The sequence below is a fragment of the Mesoplodon densirostris genome, chromosome 13 (genome assembly GCF_025265405.1).
Source record: "Mesoplodon densirostris isolate mMesDen1 chromosome 13, mMesDen1 primary haplotype, whole genome shotgun sequence".
In the NCBI taxonomy this organism is placed as follows: domain Eukaryota; kingdom Metazoa; phylum Chordata; class Mammalia; order Artiodactyla; family Ziphiidae; genus Mesoplodon; species Mesoplodon densirostris.
This window is the reverse complement of record NC_082673.1, coordinates 54,606,189-54,627,926: the sequence shown is the minus strand read 5'-3', so window position 1 is coordinate 54,627,926 and position 21,738 is coordinate 54,606,189. Positions and strand designations below refer to the sequence as shown.

Here is a 21,738-nt window from a genome sequence, read left to right as displayed (position 1 = left end):
AGAAATGGGTCCAGGTTTGGTGTTTTACTTTTGTTAGAATCTTAACACTGACAGCCACAAGCAGCCACCTGTACTTATGGAGTTTTGGAATATAAGGACGGCTACAGGGAGAATTTGTTTTTAAAGACTATTCTTATTTTAAACTTAACCCATTCCTAACACAGCAAATTTAAAAGATATAGAACATTATGAATAAGAGAATAAAATTACCCACCACCAGAAACAATTACTGATAACATTCTGATGTATTTTCCACCATTCTTTTTTTTTTTTTTTTTTTTGTGGTACGCGGGCCCCTCACTGCCGTGGCCTCTCCTGTTGTGGAGCACAGGCTCCGGACGTGCAGGCTCAGTGGCCATGGCTCACGGGCCCAGCCGCTCCGTGGCATGTGGGATCGTCCCGGACCCGGGCACGAACCCGCATCCTCTGCATCGGCAGGTGGACTCCCAACCACTGCGTCACCGGGGAGGCCCCCACCATTCATTTTTAACACGCTATTGAATATTGAGTGGAAAGGATGAGTGGTTTATTATGGTATTTGAAATTATCTCCTTCTCCACTTAGCTTTCACCTCCTGAATTTAAGAATAGAACAACTTGCTTCACACAGGTTTGATGCATTAAGTGTGATTTGTGGTAGTATTTGCACGACTCACTGGGGGAAAGAAATAGCTGCTCTTGGCTGGAGGTGACGGACCTGTGGCCTCCACCACAGGCTCTGTCCAACTGCCCTGAAGGCTCAGGGGCATCAGAATCTTGGCACAGCTGTGGCACGGCATCCCAGTTGGGAAACTGTGAGCTAATCCAACTCTCGCATTTTTACAGATGAGAATACTGAGACCCAGAGAGGTAAAGCAGCTTGTTCAAAGTCACCCCGTGGGGCTTCCCTGGTGGCGCAGCAGTTAAGAATCCGCCTGCCAATGAAGGGGACACGGGTTCGAGCCCTGGTCTGGGAAGATCCCACATGCCACAGAGCATCTAAGTCCGTGTGCCACAACTACTGAAGCCCATGCGCCTAGAGCCCATGCTCCACAACAAGAGAAGCCACCACAATGAGAAGCCCGCACACCACAATGAAGAGTAGCCCCCGCTCGCCGCTACCTAGAGAAAGCCCGTGCACAGCAACAGAGACCAGACGTAGCCAAAAATAAATAAAGTAAATAAATAAATAAGAAAAACAGAAAAAAGAAATGAAGAGTCATTTCACAGAAGAGGTAACATATATGGCCAATGCAAATCAAGACTGTGAGATACCATTTTATACCCATTTAATTGGCAAAAATTAAGAAATCTGACAATACCAAATATTGGAAAGGATATGAATGAACAGGCTCACTTGTACATTGCAAGTAGGAGTGTAAATTGCTACATTCATTTTGGAAAACAGTTTGGCATCATCCTGTAAAGTCATGCCTCGTGACCCAGCAATTCTACTCCTAGGCATATACTTGTGCATTACACAAACACTCATATTTTGGGGGACAGAAAAGAATGGATGTTCACACTAGCAGAATAGATAAATTATTCTGTGACATGTTCACTCAACAGAATGAGTGAACTATAACTACCCACAACTACATGGATGAATTTTAGTAACATAACATTGAATGAGAAAAGCAAGTCTGAGATATAAAATAAGCAAAACTGGGACTTCCCTGGTGGCACAGTGGTTAAGAATCCGCCTGCCAATGCAGGGTTCAAGCCCTGGTCCAGGAAGATCCCACATGCCGCGGAGCAACTAAGCCTGTGTGCCACAACTACTGAGGCTGCACTCTAGAGCCTGCGAGCCACAACTACTGAAACCCACGCGCCACAACTACTGAAGCCTGAACGCCTAGAGCCTGTGCTCCGCAATGAAGAGTAGCTCCCGCTTGCTGCAACTAGAGAAAGCCCGCGCACAGCAACAAAGACCCAATGCAGCCAAATATAAATAAATTTAAAAAAAAAACAAAGTCACCCTGCAACTTACAATGTGAACATTTCAGAAACTGGAGTCTAGTATGACTTGTTTTTTACATAGGATGTTTCATTATGGTCTTCTAGAATATTAAGGATCATAAATCCCCTTCATAAGGCATGTTTTCTCCGATGGTTTATCTCTTTGCCATATTTTATATGGAGAAGTAAATGATTAATAGAAGTAAATTATAGATATCTCTCTTTTGGACAACCCAAAGGCCAAAAGGTCTTTGTTATTTTAAAAAACAACAACAGAACTAAGATGAAAAACCAAGGTTATAAAACTAAAATTAGAGATTTTCATTTTTAAATAATTTACACTAGTTTTTAAATAGTAACATTCCCCCAGTATATGTAAAATCCAAACCACTTAAAAATATCTAGAATTTATTTTAAATTACATTTCTTTCTAGAAAGGATGTATCCTAATGAGTACTGGGTATTTGCATTTTCTAAAGCTTGTCTAATATAGGATAGAACAATGAACACTAGTTTGGGTTTGTATTTTTTGGTACTAGTGATCATTATTGACATTTGTAATTCCCCAGTAAAAGGAATAATTTTCTGTATTCAAGTTGAGCAATCACTAAGTTTCTTGCTTTCAGGCTTTAAAAGATATCCTTGTTCAGAGATTAAATATCCTTTTTTTTCTGTTTTATATAAAAATATATAACCCAAACCACATGAATGTATTTTGGTGATGACCTGAGGCAAGGATCTAAATAGCTTGTGTGTGTGTTTTTTTTAAACTATCCAATTTCATGACCTCCTTTACCAGATAATCTGTACCTTCCCCCAAGGACTTATCGTGGAATTGCTATTCCACACTGAAAATTTCTGAGAGGTGCTATTCTGTTTGATTGTTTGTATATTTTTACTCCCATATCATCCTCTTTTATTATAGCTTTACAGTACGTTTTAATCTCCAGTAGTACGTCTCCATCTCATTCCTTTTCCAAAGTAAAATATATATATGTGTGTATATATGTGTGTACCTATACAAACATATATTCTTCCAGATAAACTATAGGATCAGTTGAAAAACACTTTTTATTGAATAGAGTTTTGAAGACTATATGCAAAGGACTCTTAACATCTCAATTTTCTCTGGTCCCTTAACATGAATTATTGCACTCCTGTTCCAAACATTCAATGACTTTTTTTTTTCTTTTTAGTGTACCTTGCTGACTTGTCCCAAATATATTGATTCTCAGCTCATTTGGAGACTCAGCACATAGCAGGTTTTAAAACTCCCTGGTTTTAAACCCAGCAGATCTAATTCCACCTGGTAGATTCGAGCCCCTCCCCCTCCCCCCCACCAAATAACCTGCAGGGCCACCCAAGGAGGCCCTGGGGTATCACACAGCGGAGGCACCAAGGCCAGGTCAGAGGGCCCTGTGCCGTGGCAGCAAGGAGTGCGGACTTCACTGGGGGCGATAGGAAGCCGCTGAGGGCACTTAAGTAGTAAGGAAAGTGCCATGATCAGATTTCTCTTTTAGAAGGATAAAGATAGCTGTGAGAGTGGACAGCTAGCTTAGTGTAAAAGCATCCAACAGAGGCACAAGAACAGCTGGGAATCTCCTGCAGTACCTGTTCTAGACAAGCAGTGACCAGGACAATGGCAACGGAAAACAAAGAATGATTTTGGTGATATTTATGGCACTGCAGCATCGCCTCTGTTGCTACGTAGGGCACATCTGAACACTCCAGAAGCAGAAATAATGAAGCTCGAAACTTGTCCCCGGGCATGGTCTCTCCCCACATGTCAGTAAGCATACTGTCCCTCTTCCCCTTGGGGTACATTCACTCAACCAGTATTCACTGAGCACCTACTATGGGTCAGGCACCATGCTAGCTGTTGAAATAAATCCTGGATGGGTCAGTGCCAAAAATCAGCAGGAGTCACAAGAGAACGAAGAATATGACTCTGACATCCAAACACCAAGTGTTAGAAACCGGCGTCACCCAGACATCAGGAAGACTGTTGCACGGAGCCACCATCTTCCAGAGGACACCTGCCTCTCCACTCCAGGCCAGTGGCCAGGCCCCCATCTCCCCCTGCAGATCCGGGAGCCCTGTGAGTGCCTTTCAAGCCTTCCTTGAAGCGGTATCACCATCCCGGTTTTACAGATGGATCAACAGAGACAAGTGAAATCAGGCACCCCGACCATGGCTACATGCAGGGGGATCAAAACAGAACCCAATTCTGGATTCCCTGGCTTGACCATTGTGTCTTTGTGATGTATCCCAAGTACTTAGGAAGGCCCTTAATTCTCATGAAGAAAAAGGAAGGGCTTTTCCCCACTTTTTGCTCACTGTTTAATCTCCTCCCCTTGATAGGGGTGTGGTTTCCACAGCTCTCTGGGCACAATCCACCCACTGTTAACAGGAGCCCACCCTCTTGGCACTCCTGTCATCTAGAAAGAAGTTTCTTTATTTCCCCCATAGCACTGAAAACAGACTAGAGACATCTGCTCCACCTTTTTAAGGTCAAGGAAAGGAGTGAAGAAATTTCTGCATTTAATGGTCATGTAAGGCATAACAAGAATCACATATTGTTATATAATAACAGGGTGGTTTTAGCAACTGCTTTAAGGAGATCAGCTCTGTACATCAAGCATGTAAACTTGTAACTTTTTTCTCTGGCTTATGTAAAATGATTTTTGATACTTCATTTTTCTGTAAGACTTAAAAGTCTGCATTCCCTTTAAAGATTCCTATGTTTAAAATCAGGAATCACAAATAATCAGTATGTATTCACTGAATTCTAACCTCCTTAGACCTATAACAAAAATAGGTACAAAGCCACTTTGGGGAGGCTGCCAGGCCCAAAACATCAAGAAAGGCAAAACATGCCTCCCACTACCCATCATGTCCAAGAGCCAAGGCCATCTCGACCATCTGATGCTTCATAAACTTCAGACCAAATGCTCAGTTTTGCTGAGCCTGTCCTTCAACCTCGCGAGGAGACTGCTTTCCTCACCTGTGAAACAAGGTCAGTGATGCCCACCCCTCAGGGTTACTGTGAGGAATGACCTTGATAAGTGTGAGAAAAGCTCTGTAAATTATGAAGAGCCATGAAGACATCCTAGATCCTTCCCTCTGGAGGCACTGTGACTGCTCCCCTTTCAGTTACATGAGTTAGTCGTCTTATTCTGATTTTACTTATGGAGAAACTAAGGCCAGACAATGCTTTTTCCAGGGCAGGTGGGAATCTAACAAATCAAGAGAAAGCCCCCAGAAATCAATAAAGACTGAGGAATCCAGTTTGTAGCAAGGTATGACCTTAGAGGAGTCTAACCCTTCCAAGCACCGCGGTTTCATCTGTCTGAGTTCAACAAACCTGCCTGGAGGGTAGACCAGCAGAGGAAGGTTTTATCACAAGAAAGCTTTAAGGAGAAGACAAAGACTGGAGGAATTGGGCCTGACTTCTAGCTCCCAGGGCAAGAACCTTGTCCCTGCTCTCTAAGCGGCCCGCAGATAAGGCAGTCCAACCAAGACAGCAGGGATAGGAGACGGTGCAGCCTCAGTCTAACAGGAAGGGGGCTCTGGCGAGGAACTTGTCCAGCGACCTAAGTGGACCGCCCAGTGCTACAGGGAACGAGACCGACCAGTATTGACCAAGCACTGGTGGGAGGCTGAACATGGAGCTGCTGTGGAAAGAAAGCCGCATCAAACCCAAGGAGGGCATCTTCCAAGGTGAGAGGCAGAAGCTTCTCTAGAACGACCAAGTTCAAGACAAGGCCATCTCCTGCCCTAAGTGACATCATACCCAAACCAGAAGCCTCACCACTGCTTGCCTCCAGACTGGCCAAAGATGAGACTGAGGATGCCGTGGGGAGAAGGAACGGGCAGCCAGGAACGCTCAGGAGCACTTGGGCAGAGGGAGAAACCATGACTGGGATCTGCCTGAAGAAGGGAGAGCAGGCGTTCCAGCCACTTCTCTGGAGTAAGTTGAAGGACAAAGTCCAATTTTATATTATTGTGACCTAATTCCTGCGCTATCCCCCAAGCTCACATGGAAATTCGGATGACTTGTTAAATAATGGCCCAAGTCGTGTCTCCCGCAGGTTCTGATCCCATAAAAGACTGTAATTATTGGAAAGTCTTCAGACCTCACAGCTTTTCAAGAGTGAGCAGTAAACCACACAAAAATAAGAACCACCCGCCACCCACCGAAGTGCACATGTCACTCCATTAGGTCCCATTAAACAGCCCAGTGAAGTCTGAGGGATTTATTAGGTGTAACCACAGCCATGCTCTGACTCCTATTGGAAAGGCGGAGAGGGAGGAGGGATGGTTTTTAAATATTTCTCGAGCACGTTGATAACAAGCCTTGCAGCGCTGGCTCATTATCCCCAGCCCGCCCTGCAATCATTAACCGGGGCAGTCGGAGGCGGGGGGACCGGCGGGGGCGGCGCGGGGTAGGGGGAAGGGGAGGGGGGCGCGGAGGGGGGCGGCCAGACAAAGGCACCCAGTCCCCCGCCCAAGAAGCCTTCCTGATGCTGCCTGCAGCTGTGACTTGCAGGAAGCCCTAACGTCTACATCTGAAACGAGGAGAGCTGAGACCCTAAACTGGAATAGGTAAGTGAAATTAGTTCTGACGGGTTTTCATTAAATCTTTTTAGCCAATTGTCAGTGTACTTCAGAGGGGGAAAAAAAATTATATATATATATATATATATATATATATATACACCCCACATGTTCAACAGATGTGGGCCGAATCAAAGCCGAGCTGAGCACAGCAGCAGTGATCTGCAACTCCCCCAAACAAAAGGTCAGCCACAGATAATGACATCCCCCGAGTGATATATGTGCACATTAGAAAGTTAAATTTCATGAAAAGAATGTCCAATAAAGCCATCAATTTTATTTTTGGTTCATCTGGCTTCAGTTTCTGCCTCCGGTCATTGGGCTCCAGGAAAACAGCCCCGGGCAGGCACCTGGATTCACTTGGGGACGGGGGCCCTGGTCCGTGAACTACGACATTCCACACATATTTTCCCAAAGCGAGCACTGAAAGGCCTGCTCCCTACTTCTTAGCTCACTGTCTGTACAACATTCCCTGGCCTTTGATGTGAAAGAAAAATACTCTGCTTTACAACATTCCCTTCGACGGAGCTTTTTCTGAAAGAAGCCAAAACATCCCCACCCTTGTGGCCACCCTGTCGGTCCCAACACCTTGGGAATGAATGGCTATCTGAATGTTACAAACACTTGGAACGAGTTTACATCTACTAAATCCTGTTACCCTGGTAATATTTAAGGGGAGAGAGATCATTAGCAGAACTCCCCACAATTTTCCTTGAAAAAAGCCCACCTCATTTCGGGGGGGTGAGGGTGGATTCTAATCCCACATAGTTAAGAATTCCTCCATCCTTCTTAAAGTGCCAGAGTAATTTGCTTTTAAATGCACATTTAAACCAACATTTTATAATGTTGTTGCTGTTTTCAATGAGTTACCTCCCATTCCGACCAGGCATTTTGGGCTAGAATAGCCGTCCTGTACAGTCACCTCCTACTGAATAATTATAATAGTGGGCCAATTAAACTAATCACCTTTCCATGTATTTTTATCCGGCTTACAGATGTAAATCTCCCCCAGAACGCCAAGAATGAAAGGGTCCTCTCTAACAGTACCCAGGACTCTGAGTACCACTCCTGGAAGAGGCCCAAGGCACCAGGGGCAAGCTTAACTCTCCAACCAAAATTAATAAGTCACATTTTCAAACATGGGACATTCATGTATATTCACCATACATTCCTCTTTCTTCTTCAAGGGAATCTAAAGGATCTCCCGATATTATTCCTTCACTGCTTCTACACTTCAAAAGCCTGAACTTCATGTTAATGTGGTTTAGCTGAAGCAGCCAAACAACACTAAATCCTCTAAAAAGAGATTACAGACAATGACAGTGCGATGCAATGTGGGATTTTTAGCGGCTTGGAAATCCATTGTATACATTTTTGGAAGAAAAGAAAAAAAATTTTTGAAGAGACTTCAGATTCAGAGGTTTATCATTGCAGTGTGAGCTATTTGCTCCGGAGCAACTGAATTAATAACTCCTCGGAGAAACTTCTCCTGATGAATTACGCAGAAACTTCTGGCTCTGAAAGGGAGGACACATTGCCATTCAGAGGCCAAGTGACAAGAAGTGAAAGGGAAAAATTCCAACCCTAAGCAAAGAGCAGCAGGTGGCAAAGACACTTCATTTGTGTGAAACTAATCCAGAAATAGACATATACATCCCCTTCCCAGAGAAAGCTTCCACCTGAAGAAGGTTGCTTCTGGGCAAGGTGACAATTTGCAGGCAGTACATACACAAAATTCATCTTATGCTACACATTCTGAAACTGCCCATTTTGCTCAAAATATCCGAGTAGAGAGACTAAGAACTATCTCAAATAAAGATCCTAGATTCCTAAACTACTTCCCCTCTCTTATGAGTCTAAATGGCTCTTCCAAAAGTTTTATAATGTATCATAAACTGGAATAATTGCCTTCAGAGAAAATCACCTTAATTGCCTCCTTTGATATCATTACAGCATTAGAATAGCATTGAGAAAGTGTTTCCCAAAGGGACAAAGAGCCACTGCTATCAATTAAGGGAAACAAAGGAGGAAAGGATTCATTACCTTTTGATAACCTTCTCTTTCCAAAGTACCCAAAACTCTGTCTTTGGTGAAGAGCAAGGAAAATAATATATAGCTTCTTCTTGTGCCCTAACTTTTCTCCAGTCGAGGGGAAAAAAAAAATCAGGTAACCACTTGAAAAATTCACTTGCAGGCAACAGGTACTTCAAAAGCTTGTCAATCAGTAAACGGACTCAGGCATGTCCTAATTAGACCACTAAACAAAAGACATTCCCAAGGCATAGCTCTAAAAGAAGACTCTCACATTTGCCTGTTTGGGATATGCTCCAGACCTCCCGTCAACCGCTTTATTTTCAGCTATAGACGTCACCAAAATCCTAGAAAGAGAATAAATGCAAAGAAAGACATTCCACTGTTATCTCAGTAGGGTATCCTAAATGTAGTATTTTCTTTTAAGTCTTGCAGAAAGGATGGTGAGACATAGAAAAGGATGCTCAGCTCACAAGCAACATAACCTTTAAAAGTGAATAAAGTAATTAAAAACCCCACTATTAGAAAGTATAAAAATAGGTTCCAGGGACCTTCCTGGTGGTGCAGTGGTTAAGAATCTGACCGCCAATGCAGGGGACACGGGTTTGAGCCCTGGTCCGGGAAGATCCCACATGCCGCGGAGCAACTAAGCCCGTGTGCCACAACTACTGAGCCTGCGCTCTAGAGCCCGCGCGCCTAGAGCCCATGCTCCACAACAAGAGAAGCCACCGCAATGAGAAGCCTGCACACCACAATGAAGAGTAGCCCCCGCTCGCTGCAACTAAAGAAAGCCCGCGCGCAGCAACAGACCCAACGCAGCCAAAAATAAATAAATAAATTTATATTTAAAAAAAAAAAAAGGTTCCAAATCCACTTGGCATGTTAGTGAATAAGATCATCCTGATTTTTCTCTCTTGCTTAGTCAAACACCCTTTTAGGTAACAATGATACCCAGTTCCATTATACCAAACAAAACTCTACCAGTTCAGTCCTTTAACTGGGCAAGAAGGGAAAGCATTCACATTTCAGTGACATCCCTGGATTTAATGTATTATTTCCTACAAGAAATTCGCTTCCCAACCTTTAAAAGGAAGAAAACTGGGGATCTTGTTTCAACTACAGAGCAGGGAAAATTCTCACTTCCCAACACAAATGTGAAACAAACAGCCACACATTACACTCCAAGAACTCTAGACAGCCATCTTCTTTGACGAAGCCTTTTGTTACCTGGACACCATTAGGCTCAAGGACCCCCCACACATTCTTCAGCACAGATAATGTGAGCCCACCTACCTTCTCCAGACTGGAGGCCATAAATCCTCAGAGGTGGCAGCCCTGCTCCAGACACCACCATTGTTGAACAAAAGAGTTCTTTACGTAAACATCCTTCCTAGTTTTCAGAACAGTCTTCCTAGACTCAAATTTTCCCCCCCAACACCTCTCTAATATGACTGTTCTGTCTTTAGGACTCATACACAGAATTTACTGGAATAATCTATATACTGGTCCAGTTATTAGGATTTACACGCTGAGGAACACTACTGCTTTAAAGAAAAATCTGAATGTGGCTGGTTAGCTCATAACTCCAAATGCTTTCTTAAAGTCTCTTCTCTTTCGGCTCAATTTTCAAAAATATACAACGTATTACGTATATCGATGTGAGAGTCGTGTCATTAAGAATGTGGTGCTTTACAAAACAGCTATAATCCGGGGGCGAGGAGACCTGGATTTCAGTCCTGACTAGTTCTCTTTGGGCAAGTCACTTAACTTCCCCAAGTCTCTGCTCCTTCGTCTGTAAAATTAAAGGGTCTTAAAAGGCACAATGCAGTTCCGAACTTCTGCAGTCAGTTTGCTTCCTAGATTGTTTTCTCAAATCCAATCTTCAAAAGCTCCACCTTCTTTTAACCTCCATATTGTTTTGGCTTTTGCCCTTGGGTGTCCAGGGGAAGAGTCTTTTGTTTAAAAGACAGCCCTGATGTTCCCCAGGGGCCCAAGGGTTAAGGCAGTTCTCCAGGAGCAGGATGTGCATAATCAAACTCAGACAGCAGCTGCGGAGTTGGAGATAATCCTAAAAGGACTACTTCAGACCTCCTCTTTCTCTCACAGTGAAACTGCCTGGCACCAGGCCTGTTCCGGCTGTTTGGACCTTATGTTTTCGGCACATTGCAAACAACATCTTCTGTGGATTCAACTCTCAAAATGCCAATGGATTTTTCTGTTTTGCTTTTTCAAGCTGGCTCTCCAGAAGCAAATACTTAAAAGACATAAGCATGCACAGTGTCCACACGCTCATCATATATAAACAGCTCGGGATGAAAAAAAGAGAGTCTTTGAGGGGCAGGGAGGTAGGGCTCCTTATTAAAGGGATTCTTACTGTCCCTCTGTTCACTTGGACAGACAATCTTTCATGAAATAGCAAAAGTGACTAAAACAACAAAAAATCACCCATTTAGAAATTGCCCAATGTATGGATCTCACACTAATTCCTAATAGTGACCTAGTGTTTCCACAAGGTCAGAACCTCTCTCCACTTCACTTCCATGGCCCTCTGAAGTAAAAACAATTCCAACTTGCTTCCCTGGAAATACAATGTGAACAACAGCTTAGCTTTGTAAAATGGGTTCTATTTGTAGATTCAAGAGAGCTTTTTACAATGTGTTCCTTTAAAAGCATAAAGGTTGTCATTACAACGTTTTCTTGGCAGCATTCTTATATCAGCTCTACCTGACAAAAGTTTTCTTGTTCCAGGAAGTCCTGTGGGAAAAGTGAAGAGGATGTGCTATGAGAATCACTTAGTTTCAGAACACAAGTGTGGACTGCCGCAGCCAAATTAGTGGTCTGTGTGAATTTTAAGAAGCTATCAATTTGTTCATAAAACTAAAGTTCTACCACTAACTCCTAAAAATAACATAAATTAGGATTTACATTTCTTTGACATGAAATGTAAATTTAAGATTTTTTTTCTCCCCAAGGTATCCAAGGTAAAAGAGGTATCCTTTAACAGTGTGATGTAATTACATGTTCTCATATGAAATCGATTTTGTCGTTGCTTTAAAGTTTCTCAGAATACTACTTCCATCCAAATCACTGTTCAAGAATACATGTTTTTAAATACTTATTCTCTCTCTATTTTTTTTTCTTCCTTGTGGCTGTGCCTCATGGCATGTGGCATCTTAGTTCCCTGACCAGGGATGTAACCGCACCCCCTGCAGTGGAAACACAGAGTCTTAACCACTGTGTCCAATACTTATTCTCTAATAAATATTTATCACTTAGAAAAATTTCTCTAAGATGGAGCCATGGAGCATGAACTCCACCAATAAACTGTCTTATTACTTTGGAATTTGAACACTTTACAAAAGTCTTCAAAGGTGGGAGGGATAAATAACTTATAAAAATCAGCTTTCTGGGCTTCCCTGGTGGCACAGTGGTTGAGAGTCCGCCTACCGATGCAGGGCACACGGGTTCGTGCCCCTGTCCAGGAAGATCCCACATGCTGTGGAGCGGCTGGGCCCGTGAGCCATGGCCGCTGAGCCTGCGCGTCCGGAGCCTGTGCTACGCAACGGGAGAGGCCACAACAGTGAGAGGCCCGCATACCGCAAAAAAAAAAAAAAAAAAAAAAGTCAGCTTTCTGATTTGGGTCTACTATCCAGGGAATAGAAAGAGTTTTTTACCCCAAGGAAGTAATGAGCGCCACAATGGGGTTCAGCCCCCATTTACAAGCACTTAATTCAAGCTCACTTCCTCTCCTAACAAGGCTCCCATCTCCATCAGGTAGGGTCCAACTGCAGGGGCCACATCTGAGGTCGCAAGCTCCCCAGATATGCTTGATCCAGGCTCATGGTGCTCACTGCATCTGCTCAAGGGCTCTGTAGTGAGGATGTCTGGATGGATTTTGTTGAGTATGGGCTGGTTTTGTGTATGTGCTTTTAGGTGGAAGACCTTAAAATCAAACCATGGAAATCATTCTAACAAATTGGCAAGACAAAGCAAGACACGCACACTTCCTGACTGAAAACTAGGACGGACCCCCACCTAATGTTCCACTGGAAGATGCTGCCGGACTTCAGATCAAAAAAATTTAGTGGGGGCTTCCCTGGTGGCGCAGTGGTTGAGAGTCCGCCTGCCGATGCAGGGGACACAGGTTCGTGCCCTGGTCTGGGAAGATCCCACATGCCGCGGAGCGGCTGGGCCTGTGAGCCATGGCTGCTGAGCCTGCGCGTCCGGAGCCTGTGCTCCGCAACCAGAGAGGCCACAACAGTGAGAGGCCCGCGTACCGCAAAAAAAGAAAAAAAAAACAAAACTAACAACTTAAGAGGTGAACCATATTGTTCCTAATTATTACCACTATATTCATGCACCAGCTGTGAACAGTTAAAAGCCTTTATTTCTAAAATTCCCACGAACCCAAGAATAAAATTAAGACATTTCTGAAAGAAGTTTCAGCTATTTATCTGTAAGTTAACTGCTCTCAAGGTAAGGCAGTCTCTCTAACTATATCCACAAGGCAGAAGTACACAGTGTCACAGCAAAATTTTGTTTTTTCCTTTTTCTATGTCACGCATTTTATCATTAAAAATTAAAATAACCAAGAAATATTATGAAAGCACACGACTAGGCTTTTAATACCGTTAAACTAAGAGAACGGATCACTTCAATGCCACCATTTATGTGCTTCCCAGCCACTTCTCACCAGAATCACCAATAGAGAACATTAGTAGGACATGTCTTTACTCTTTCAATTATATGTGTAGGCAACAATGATAAAACATACCATTTTTTAAAGGGTGGCCAGGCACAAAAATCACACAATTTCAAGCTGACTTGGGGAGAAGCATCAGAGTCTACTCAAGCTCCTTCATTTCACAGCTGAAAAAACCCAGGCTCAGAAACTGTAGGCAGGGTAGAGGCAGTCAGAGCTCAGGAAGGTCACTTAACCAAGTTTTTACTGGCAAGGCTAAGCCAGGGACCAGAGACCTAAAATGTGCTCCACTCCAAACATTCAGAAATGCATTCCATTTCAGAAGGGAGAAAAACAGAATAAAAACTAACAGCAATCCAACCACTCTGCTACCTACCCTTTGTATCACTGGCAAGTGGGCTCAGCGAGGCTTGAGGGGCCTCATGGCCAAGTCTCCTGATATAGTTAATGTCTTACATTCCTACTTTTTAATTCATCCCATTTCCTAACCACCTAAATTAAAGCCAAAGGAAAGACATCCATCACAACCAAGTTTGTTTGAAGATTCCCTTCCATAGGTGTGTCTATAGAGATAGACACACATTATTTATGTACATAAATATGTACCTATAGTACTTATAGATCATACAGATAAATGGAATAAAATCAAGAGTTCAAAAATAAAGCCTTACATTTATGGTCAACTGAATTTTGACAACAGTGCCAAGACAATTCAATGGGGGAAAGAATAGTCTTTTTAATAAAATGTGTTGAACCAACTAGAAACCACATGCAAAAAAAAAAAAAAAAAAAAAAAAGTTGTACCCCTACTCCACAACACATGCAAAAATTAATAATTAACTCAAAATGGATTACAAACCTAAACGTAAGAGCTAAAAACATAAAACTATTAGAACACATAGGAGTAAAGCTTTGCAACCTTCAGTGAGGAAACAGTTCCTTACATATGACACCAAAAGCAACAAATGAAAAATTAGATAAACAGGACTTCATAAAAATTAATACTTCTATGCTTCAAAGTACACTACCAAGAGGATGAAAAGACAATCCACAGAATGGGAGAAAATATTTACAGATTGAATATCTGATAAAGGACTTGCATTAAGAACATATAAAGAACTCTCGAAACTCAGTAATAAGAAGACAGATAACCCAATTTTTAAATGGGCAAAGGATTTAAACAGACAGTACTCCAAAGAGGAAATACAAGTGGCTAATAGGAACACAAAAAAATGCTCGACATCATTAGCCATTAAATGCAAAACCACGCTGAGGTACCATGTCATCCCCGCTAGAATGACTATGATCAAAAAGGACAGAAAATAACAAGTATTAGCAAAGATGCAGAGAATCCTTGTGCACTGCTGGTGGAAACGTAAAATATTCCAGCCACTTTGGAAAACAGTTTGGCAGTTCCTCAAAATGTTAAACATAGAGTTACTATATGACCCAGCAATTCCACGCCTAGGTGTACAGCCAAGGGAAACAAAACCACATGTCCACACACAAACCTATACAAGCGTTTTCGAATCAGCGTTGTTCATAACTGCCCAAAAGTTGAAACAACCCAAATGTCCATCAACTGATGAATGGGTAAACAAAATTTGGTACCTCCATACAACGGAATATTATTCAGCAATAAAAGAGAAATGCAGTACTCATCCAGGCACCATATGGATGAACCTTGAAAAGTTTATGCTAAGTGAAAGAAAGTGGTCACGAAAGACCACATATTATATGACTTCAGTTACACAAAATGTCCAGAATAGACACATCTATAGAGACAATCTTATAAAGACAGAAGGTAGATTAATGGTTACCTAGGACTTGGTGGGGATGGAACGAGAGGTCACTGTGGATGGGTAGAGGGTTTCCTTTGGAGGTGATGAAAATGTTCTAAAATCAAATTGGGGCAAAGTTTGCACAACTGTGAAAATACTAAAATCACTAAACTGTACACGTTAAATGGGTGACTTTGTGGTATGTGAGTTATAGCTTAAGAAAGCTATTAAATTCTATGTATATATGTACATCAACTGCAAGCAGCATAAAAGAAAGACTATTTGCCAGTGATCCTATTGCACAGCCAAATAAACTATTTTTTAATAACTAAATAATTTCCCGACAATGCAAGGTATGTTTTGATCCTGAGCTCAGTGTCAAATTTTGCATTTTGTAGAGGACCTCAGACCAGAACTAAAAACACCAAAAAGGTTATTAGCATAGAGGTGGGGTCCACAGAAAGTCCTTCCAAGCTTTCTAGTTTTTCGGCCAAAAGCAGTTCATTCTGTAACTTCAGTGTGTTTAGACATTAAAATGCAGAGTCAAGGGTGGGAACCAAGAACGTGCATTTTTTTTTTTTTTTTTTTTTTTTTGGCGGTACGCAGGCCTCTCACTGTTGTGGCCTCTCCTGCTGCGGAGCACAGGCTCCGGACGCGCAGGCTCAGCGACCATGGCTCACGGGCCCAGCCGCTCCGCGGCATGTGGGATCCTCCCAGACGGGGGCACGAACCCGCATCCCCTGCATCGGCGCCACCAGGGAAGCCCAGAACGTGCATTTTTAACAAACCCCCCTTTCCCTCCCCCAAGATGTTTCTAATCCAGGCAGTGTGAGGACAGCACTTTAGGCAAGGAGACCCATCCACCTGGAAAGCCTCCTCTGGGCAGTCCTGGAGCTAATGAGCTGTAAATCGGTGGGCCAGTTGTGATCACAGTTGGGCAGCATTTTTCATACTAATACTTGCCATCAATTTCATAGGCATTTGGGAGATAGTCAGATTTGAAAGTCTGTGGATAAATCATGCTGGGTGAAATGCTCGCCTTTAGAAGAGGCAGTTCAGTCACTCCTTGGGACCCCCAGAATACCATGCTTGAGCTACTCAAAGTCTCAGTATCTTTCTAGAGTACATTCACTTGCACAGTTTTTAACAGAACTATTAGATTCCAGGACAAAGAAACTGCATAGTGTGTAATGTTCAGAGCCCAAAAATGAGGAAAAAAATCTGCTGGGAATTGCCATCCACAGAACAAGGACAGCTGGCCTTCACACCCCAGTTGTTTCCTGTCTCTAACAGGTGGAGCACATTCTCCCAACTGTGAGAACTTCACCTCCTACTCCAGCTTCTATTTCCCATACTCAGAAGCAACCTCCATCCTCCTATCTGGGAGGAAGAAATTTGAGCTATAACAGCTAGATGGAGTGGCATCCCTGAGAGGAAGTGGTTAGTCATGAAAGATTATAGCATTCTAAATGACAACTGTAACCAATTTACTTGGCTGACAAAGGAGAAGAGAATAGAGCAAAATGTTAAAATGTGGACTGGAATTTTAAAAACTTCATTCCGGGCTTCCCTGGTGGCACAGTGGTTGAGAGTCCGCCTGCTGATGCAGGGGACACGGGTTCGTGCCCCAGTCCGGGAAGATCCCACATGCCGCGGAGCGGCTGGGCCCGTGAGCCATGGCCACTGGGCCTGCGCGTCCGGAGCCTGTGCTCCATAACAGGAGAGGCCACAACAGTGAGAGGCCCGCGTACTGCAAAAAAAAAAAAAAACAAAAAAAACTTCATTCCAAGGCAATAGGTAGAGAGGAGAAAAAAATTATTTCCTTAAAAAAAAAAAAAGAAGAGTGCAGCCATTATAGAACTATAGCACATTTGGTGGCAGAGATCAGCGGGTTTTACAAATGGGGAAAATGAGACAAAAGAGGTTGAGTGATGGATGTGCTAGAGGTCACTGCTGGTTACTGGCAGAGAAAGGCCAGCTTATAAGAACCCAAGTCTTCTGGTTGCCTGGCCAGCATTCTCTTGCTTCATGCAGGATAAAGAAGTAAACATGAACGGGGTACTATTTGGACAAGAGTAAAGAGGTAGAGAAATGGTTCCTAACCTAGAGTCCTTCTGCCCATCATTTGTTTCAGTGGTGTTTTTCACAGTGGTTGCTTAAGCCTCATAAGGAAAGCTTTGTGCTGTGTCCCATGGGTCATGGGTGATCATGACACAGCATGACCATCTCATCCAGTCGAAGAAGAGGTACTTGGTGCATGTCACAAAGTGATGGGGGAATGAATGCTTCGGAGGCTAAGCCTACCTTCCACATCCCTGACAGCCTGGGACAGTGGCCTCTTTGCCTGATACTCTTCATGCTGGCTTGGAGACCGTCTACCTCTCCTCCTTTGAAGATTCTTCCACTGCCCTCAAGTCCTGGCCCCTTGCTGTGACTTGAGTTTGCCTCATCTCCCAGGTCCACACCTCTCTGGCTCACATCAGACAGTCAAGCTGGCCATTCTTCCTCATTTAAGTACCTGTCAGGGTCACTTGAAGTTTGAGGCAATGGCAAATTTCAATAGTTACTTGTCCCCTCAAGTTGGCAAATAGACATCTTGCCAACAGTTTAACAGAAAATTGGCCCTAGAGTGCCATACTCCTTCAACTGAGGCAACAAATGATGTCTAGTCTAAGACCAGGTTATCAGGAAATAAAATATATTTTAAGTTGTTTGGCATTTAACTTCAAAATATTATAAGGACAATAGAATCTAAAGTTAGAAGGAAGCTATACAGGTCAGCTCATCTCCCAGCCAGCTAATGCTTTGAATCTCCTCTAAAAATCCCAAAAGGCCATCCAAGCACATGCTTACTTACCTCCAGCCTGGGGCCCTCACTACTTCTGAAGTGGTCTATTCCATCCCTGCCTGCCTTTTAGAAAGGGCTTCCTTTTATTCAATCAAAATCTGTCTCTTTGGAAGCTACCGCCCCTTTCATTCTCAATTGTCCAAAAGAATATAAGATCCAAGAAGGCAAAGGGTCAGATGTAAGTCATCACATTATATCTTCCTAGTGCTTGTTAGATGATGATGCTTTCCAGAAAATGCTTTTATTATTGTTTTTTAAATTTCCAGTAAAATAAATACAAGCTCTTGCACATGTAGATGCTAAAAGAAAGTAGTTTTATATGAAATAGATTAAAAGGCTTTCCTGAATGAATACTAAACACATCTGCGAATAGTTTACGGTATGGAACTTGTTTGAATCTTCTAGGTTTTCTGTCTCTATTTATACCTCAAGGCACAAAACAACACAAGCAGTCTGATAAAGACTCACAAGAGTAGTTAATGCCCAGGGAGAAAAATGACAAACACTAGGAGGTGTTTTTTAATATTTATTAAACCAACAATAGTGTTTTGGGTAAATCTTATTAACGCAATACACAAAGTTCTGGGCAAATGAAATTTTAATTCATTTACATCAGATGTGCCTGCAATCCCCATTTTTATTAAAAAGGACAATAATGCAATAAGCAATAAGCATTCAGTTGAGAGGCTTGAAAATAGCATGTTATTTTGAATATTATGCATTATTTTTCTATCATTTAACGGTTACAACTTTTTTTAACATGGTATGCTTTTAAAATGCTCCTGTTTCATATAATTCAACCACATATCATTTCTTCTAAAGTTTGTGGAAAAGTCTGCAGTCTTGGAAATCACCTCAAATCTTCTATACAATGAGTAAGTTATTTAAAAAAAAAAAAATATATATATATATATATATATATTAAAGGAAACAAAACCTTGAGAATGAGAGGTAAACACAGCACAATTCATCATTTTTATAATACTCATCACTGTTTGATGATGGCCTCTATTTATACAGTCCTTTGCAGTTAAAGATGCAAACCATTTCATTTAGAATATTTTAAAAAAAGTTTACCAATCAGTCAAAGATAAACAAATTTATCTTTTCCTTTATCAATACTTACCAATCATTAAAATAAGACATCAAAAGTACATTGCTGCAGTCTCCTATGTTTATTAAACTCATCAAAATATTTGTTTTTAAATGCCTTTTATCTAATGTGCCAATAATCTTCGAATATTCCATACACAACTAAGTTGACAGTAAATACTCCTCCACCCCTGGCTTTAGCACTCCCAAGTTCTCCACTTCCCTTTCTTGTCTAGGTCCAAATGCCAGTTAAAGGAGTAAGCTCACTGTATACTATGCCTGCTATTTAATTTGTCACTAAATAGATGGATACTGGAGTTTTTACCTGGACAAAGGGCAATGCCTGAACCCACATCCAAGTTACAACCTCCACTTCCAAGTTATGACCCCCCTTCTAAGATATGAACCTACTTCCAAGATATGGTCATCAGGAGTGTAAGCCCCAAGGCAAACTGTTGTGTGTGTCAAATATCTTACCCTGGCAAAATCAGGTAAGGTGAAGGTCAGGCTTGAAAGAGGAGAGAGAAGTTACTGTAGTAAGAGCCAGAGCACAGGTGAAGGGAAAAAAAAGGTGTCCCATTTTGACAGCATCCATTCTCCTCCCTCAGGTAATAGTCACTCCACTTTTATCTGGGGAGCCAAACCTTTCCTATCACGGTCCAAGGGGATTCAGGCTCTTCCTCCACTTGTAGTTCCAGGGATGATGCATATGACCCAGGCCAGAGGCAGTCAGGTCAAGCCAATCAAGAGTCAATGATGGGGAGCTTCCCTGGTGGCGCAGTGGTTGAGAGTCCTCCTGCCGATGCAGGGGACACGGGTTCGTGCCCCGGTCCAGGAAGATCCCACATGCCACGGAGCAGCTGGGCCCGTGAGCCATGGCTGCTGAGCCTGTGCGTCTGGAGCCTGTGCTCCGCAACGGGAGAGGCCACAGTAGTGAGAGGCCCACGTACCACACACACACAAAAAAGTCAATGACGGGACTTCCCTGGTGGCAGTGGTTAAGAATCTGCCTGCCAATGCAGGGGACACAGGTTCGAGCCCTGATCCAGGAAGATCCCACATGCCACAGAGCAACTAAGCCCATGTGCCACAACTACTGAGCCTGTGCTCTAGAGCCCGTGCTCTGCAACAAGAGAAGCCACCGCCATGAGAAGCCCACGCACCGCAACAAAGAGAAGCCCCCGCTTGCTGCAACTAGAGAAAGCCCACGCACAGCAACAACAAAGACCCAACACAGCCAAATAAATAAATAAATAAATAAATAAATTTATATTAAAAAAAAGTTAATGACAAGCTATTTTCGTATTCTTACTAGAATAATTGGGAAAGAGAAGCTCTTTCTACAACTGCTGAGAAGACAGGCTGTGTGCTAACCTGAAGTTGCCATACCCCATCTTGCCACCACAAGGGGAGTGGTTTCTCCTGGTTGTCATCAATATCCAAAATCGTCCCTTCTTTAGTAATACGACCTCTCCAGATTCTTACTAGGCATGTGGCTGCCCACGTAGAGACATTTCCCAACCTGCACTGCATTTTGTGTAGCCATGACTATACTCTGACCAATGGGATGTAAGTGGAAGTGACGCTACACTTCCAGGCTGTGGCCTAAAGAGGAATGTGCATGTCCACCCTTTGACTCTTCCTCCTGGCTGGGAGACGGGAAGGATGAAGCAGCCACCTTGGAGCCACAGATAAGAGCTACATGGGAACATGGTAAAACCATCCCACCAGCTCTGTCTTTGGACTGTTATGACAAAGGGAAATAAAACAGCTATTTTAAGCCACTATATTTGGGGAAATCTCTTTTTAACAACAGCTGAGCTGTTACCTTAATTAGTAGAAGTCCTGGGAGTAAACCTAAGAAAGGAAAGTTGCACCGAAAGACATGTAAAACCCAAGACCTGATACTTAAGCCTCTTGATGCAGCCCAGACTGAAGACAAAACTACTCCTGGACTTCTCCATTATCTTAGCCAAAAAGTTTCTTTTTATTTCTTATGCCAATCTGAGTTGGGAGTTTTGTTACTTGCACCGGGGAGTGTCTTAACTGCTTAAATGATGATGGCTTATGGGCTACTGTTACACCTCACGGTCCCAGGATCTCCTAAGCAGTAGCTCTCGAGCCATCCCTTGCTTCCTCATCAGTGCCTGCTTCCCTGAGTCAACACCAGACAGAAGCCAAAGCAGCTATTCTGCCTCCCCTCAAAATTATAAATTAAGGGCATCCTAGGGACTGACTTCTTTAAAGGAAACTTACTATTTCTATAAAGTAGTGTTTGACCAACTATAATGTGGCTGTGAGTCACTGAGAGTCTTGTTAAAATGCAAATTAGAAGTCAGCAGTCTCAGATGGGGTTTGGGATTCTATATTTCTTTATTTTCTTTTTTTTTTTTTTGCGGTATGCGGGCCTCTCACTGTTGTGGCCTCTCCCATTGCGGAGCACAGGCTCCGGACGCGCAGGCTCAGCGGCCATGGCTCACGGGCCCAGCCGCTCAGCGGCATGTGGGATCTTCCCGGACGAACCCGTGTCCCCTGCATCGGCAGGCGGACTCCCAACCACTGCGCCACCAGGAAAGCCCTGGGATTCTATATTTCTAATGAGCTCCCAAGGTGATGCTCAGGCTGCTGGTCCAGTGCCCACATTTTGAGTAGTAGCGCCCTAAAGCAGTGGTCTGCAAGCCTGCCTGCACAGTAGAATCACCAAGGCAGCTTTAAAAAAAAAAAACAACA

General features: G+C 43.0%; 1 protein-coding gene across 1 annotated transcript in view; it reads right to left on the bottom strand.

Annotated features, from left to right (window-relative positions):
* The window catches only part of SDC2 (syndecan 2), a 114,128-nt gene that overhangs the window by 74,217 nt on the left and 18,173 nt on the right, over positions 1-21,738 (bottom strand). The window lies entirely within an intron of this gene.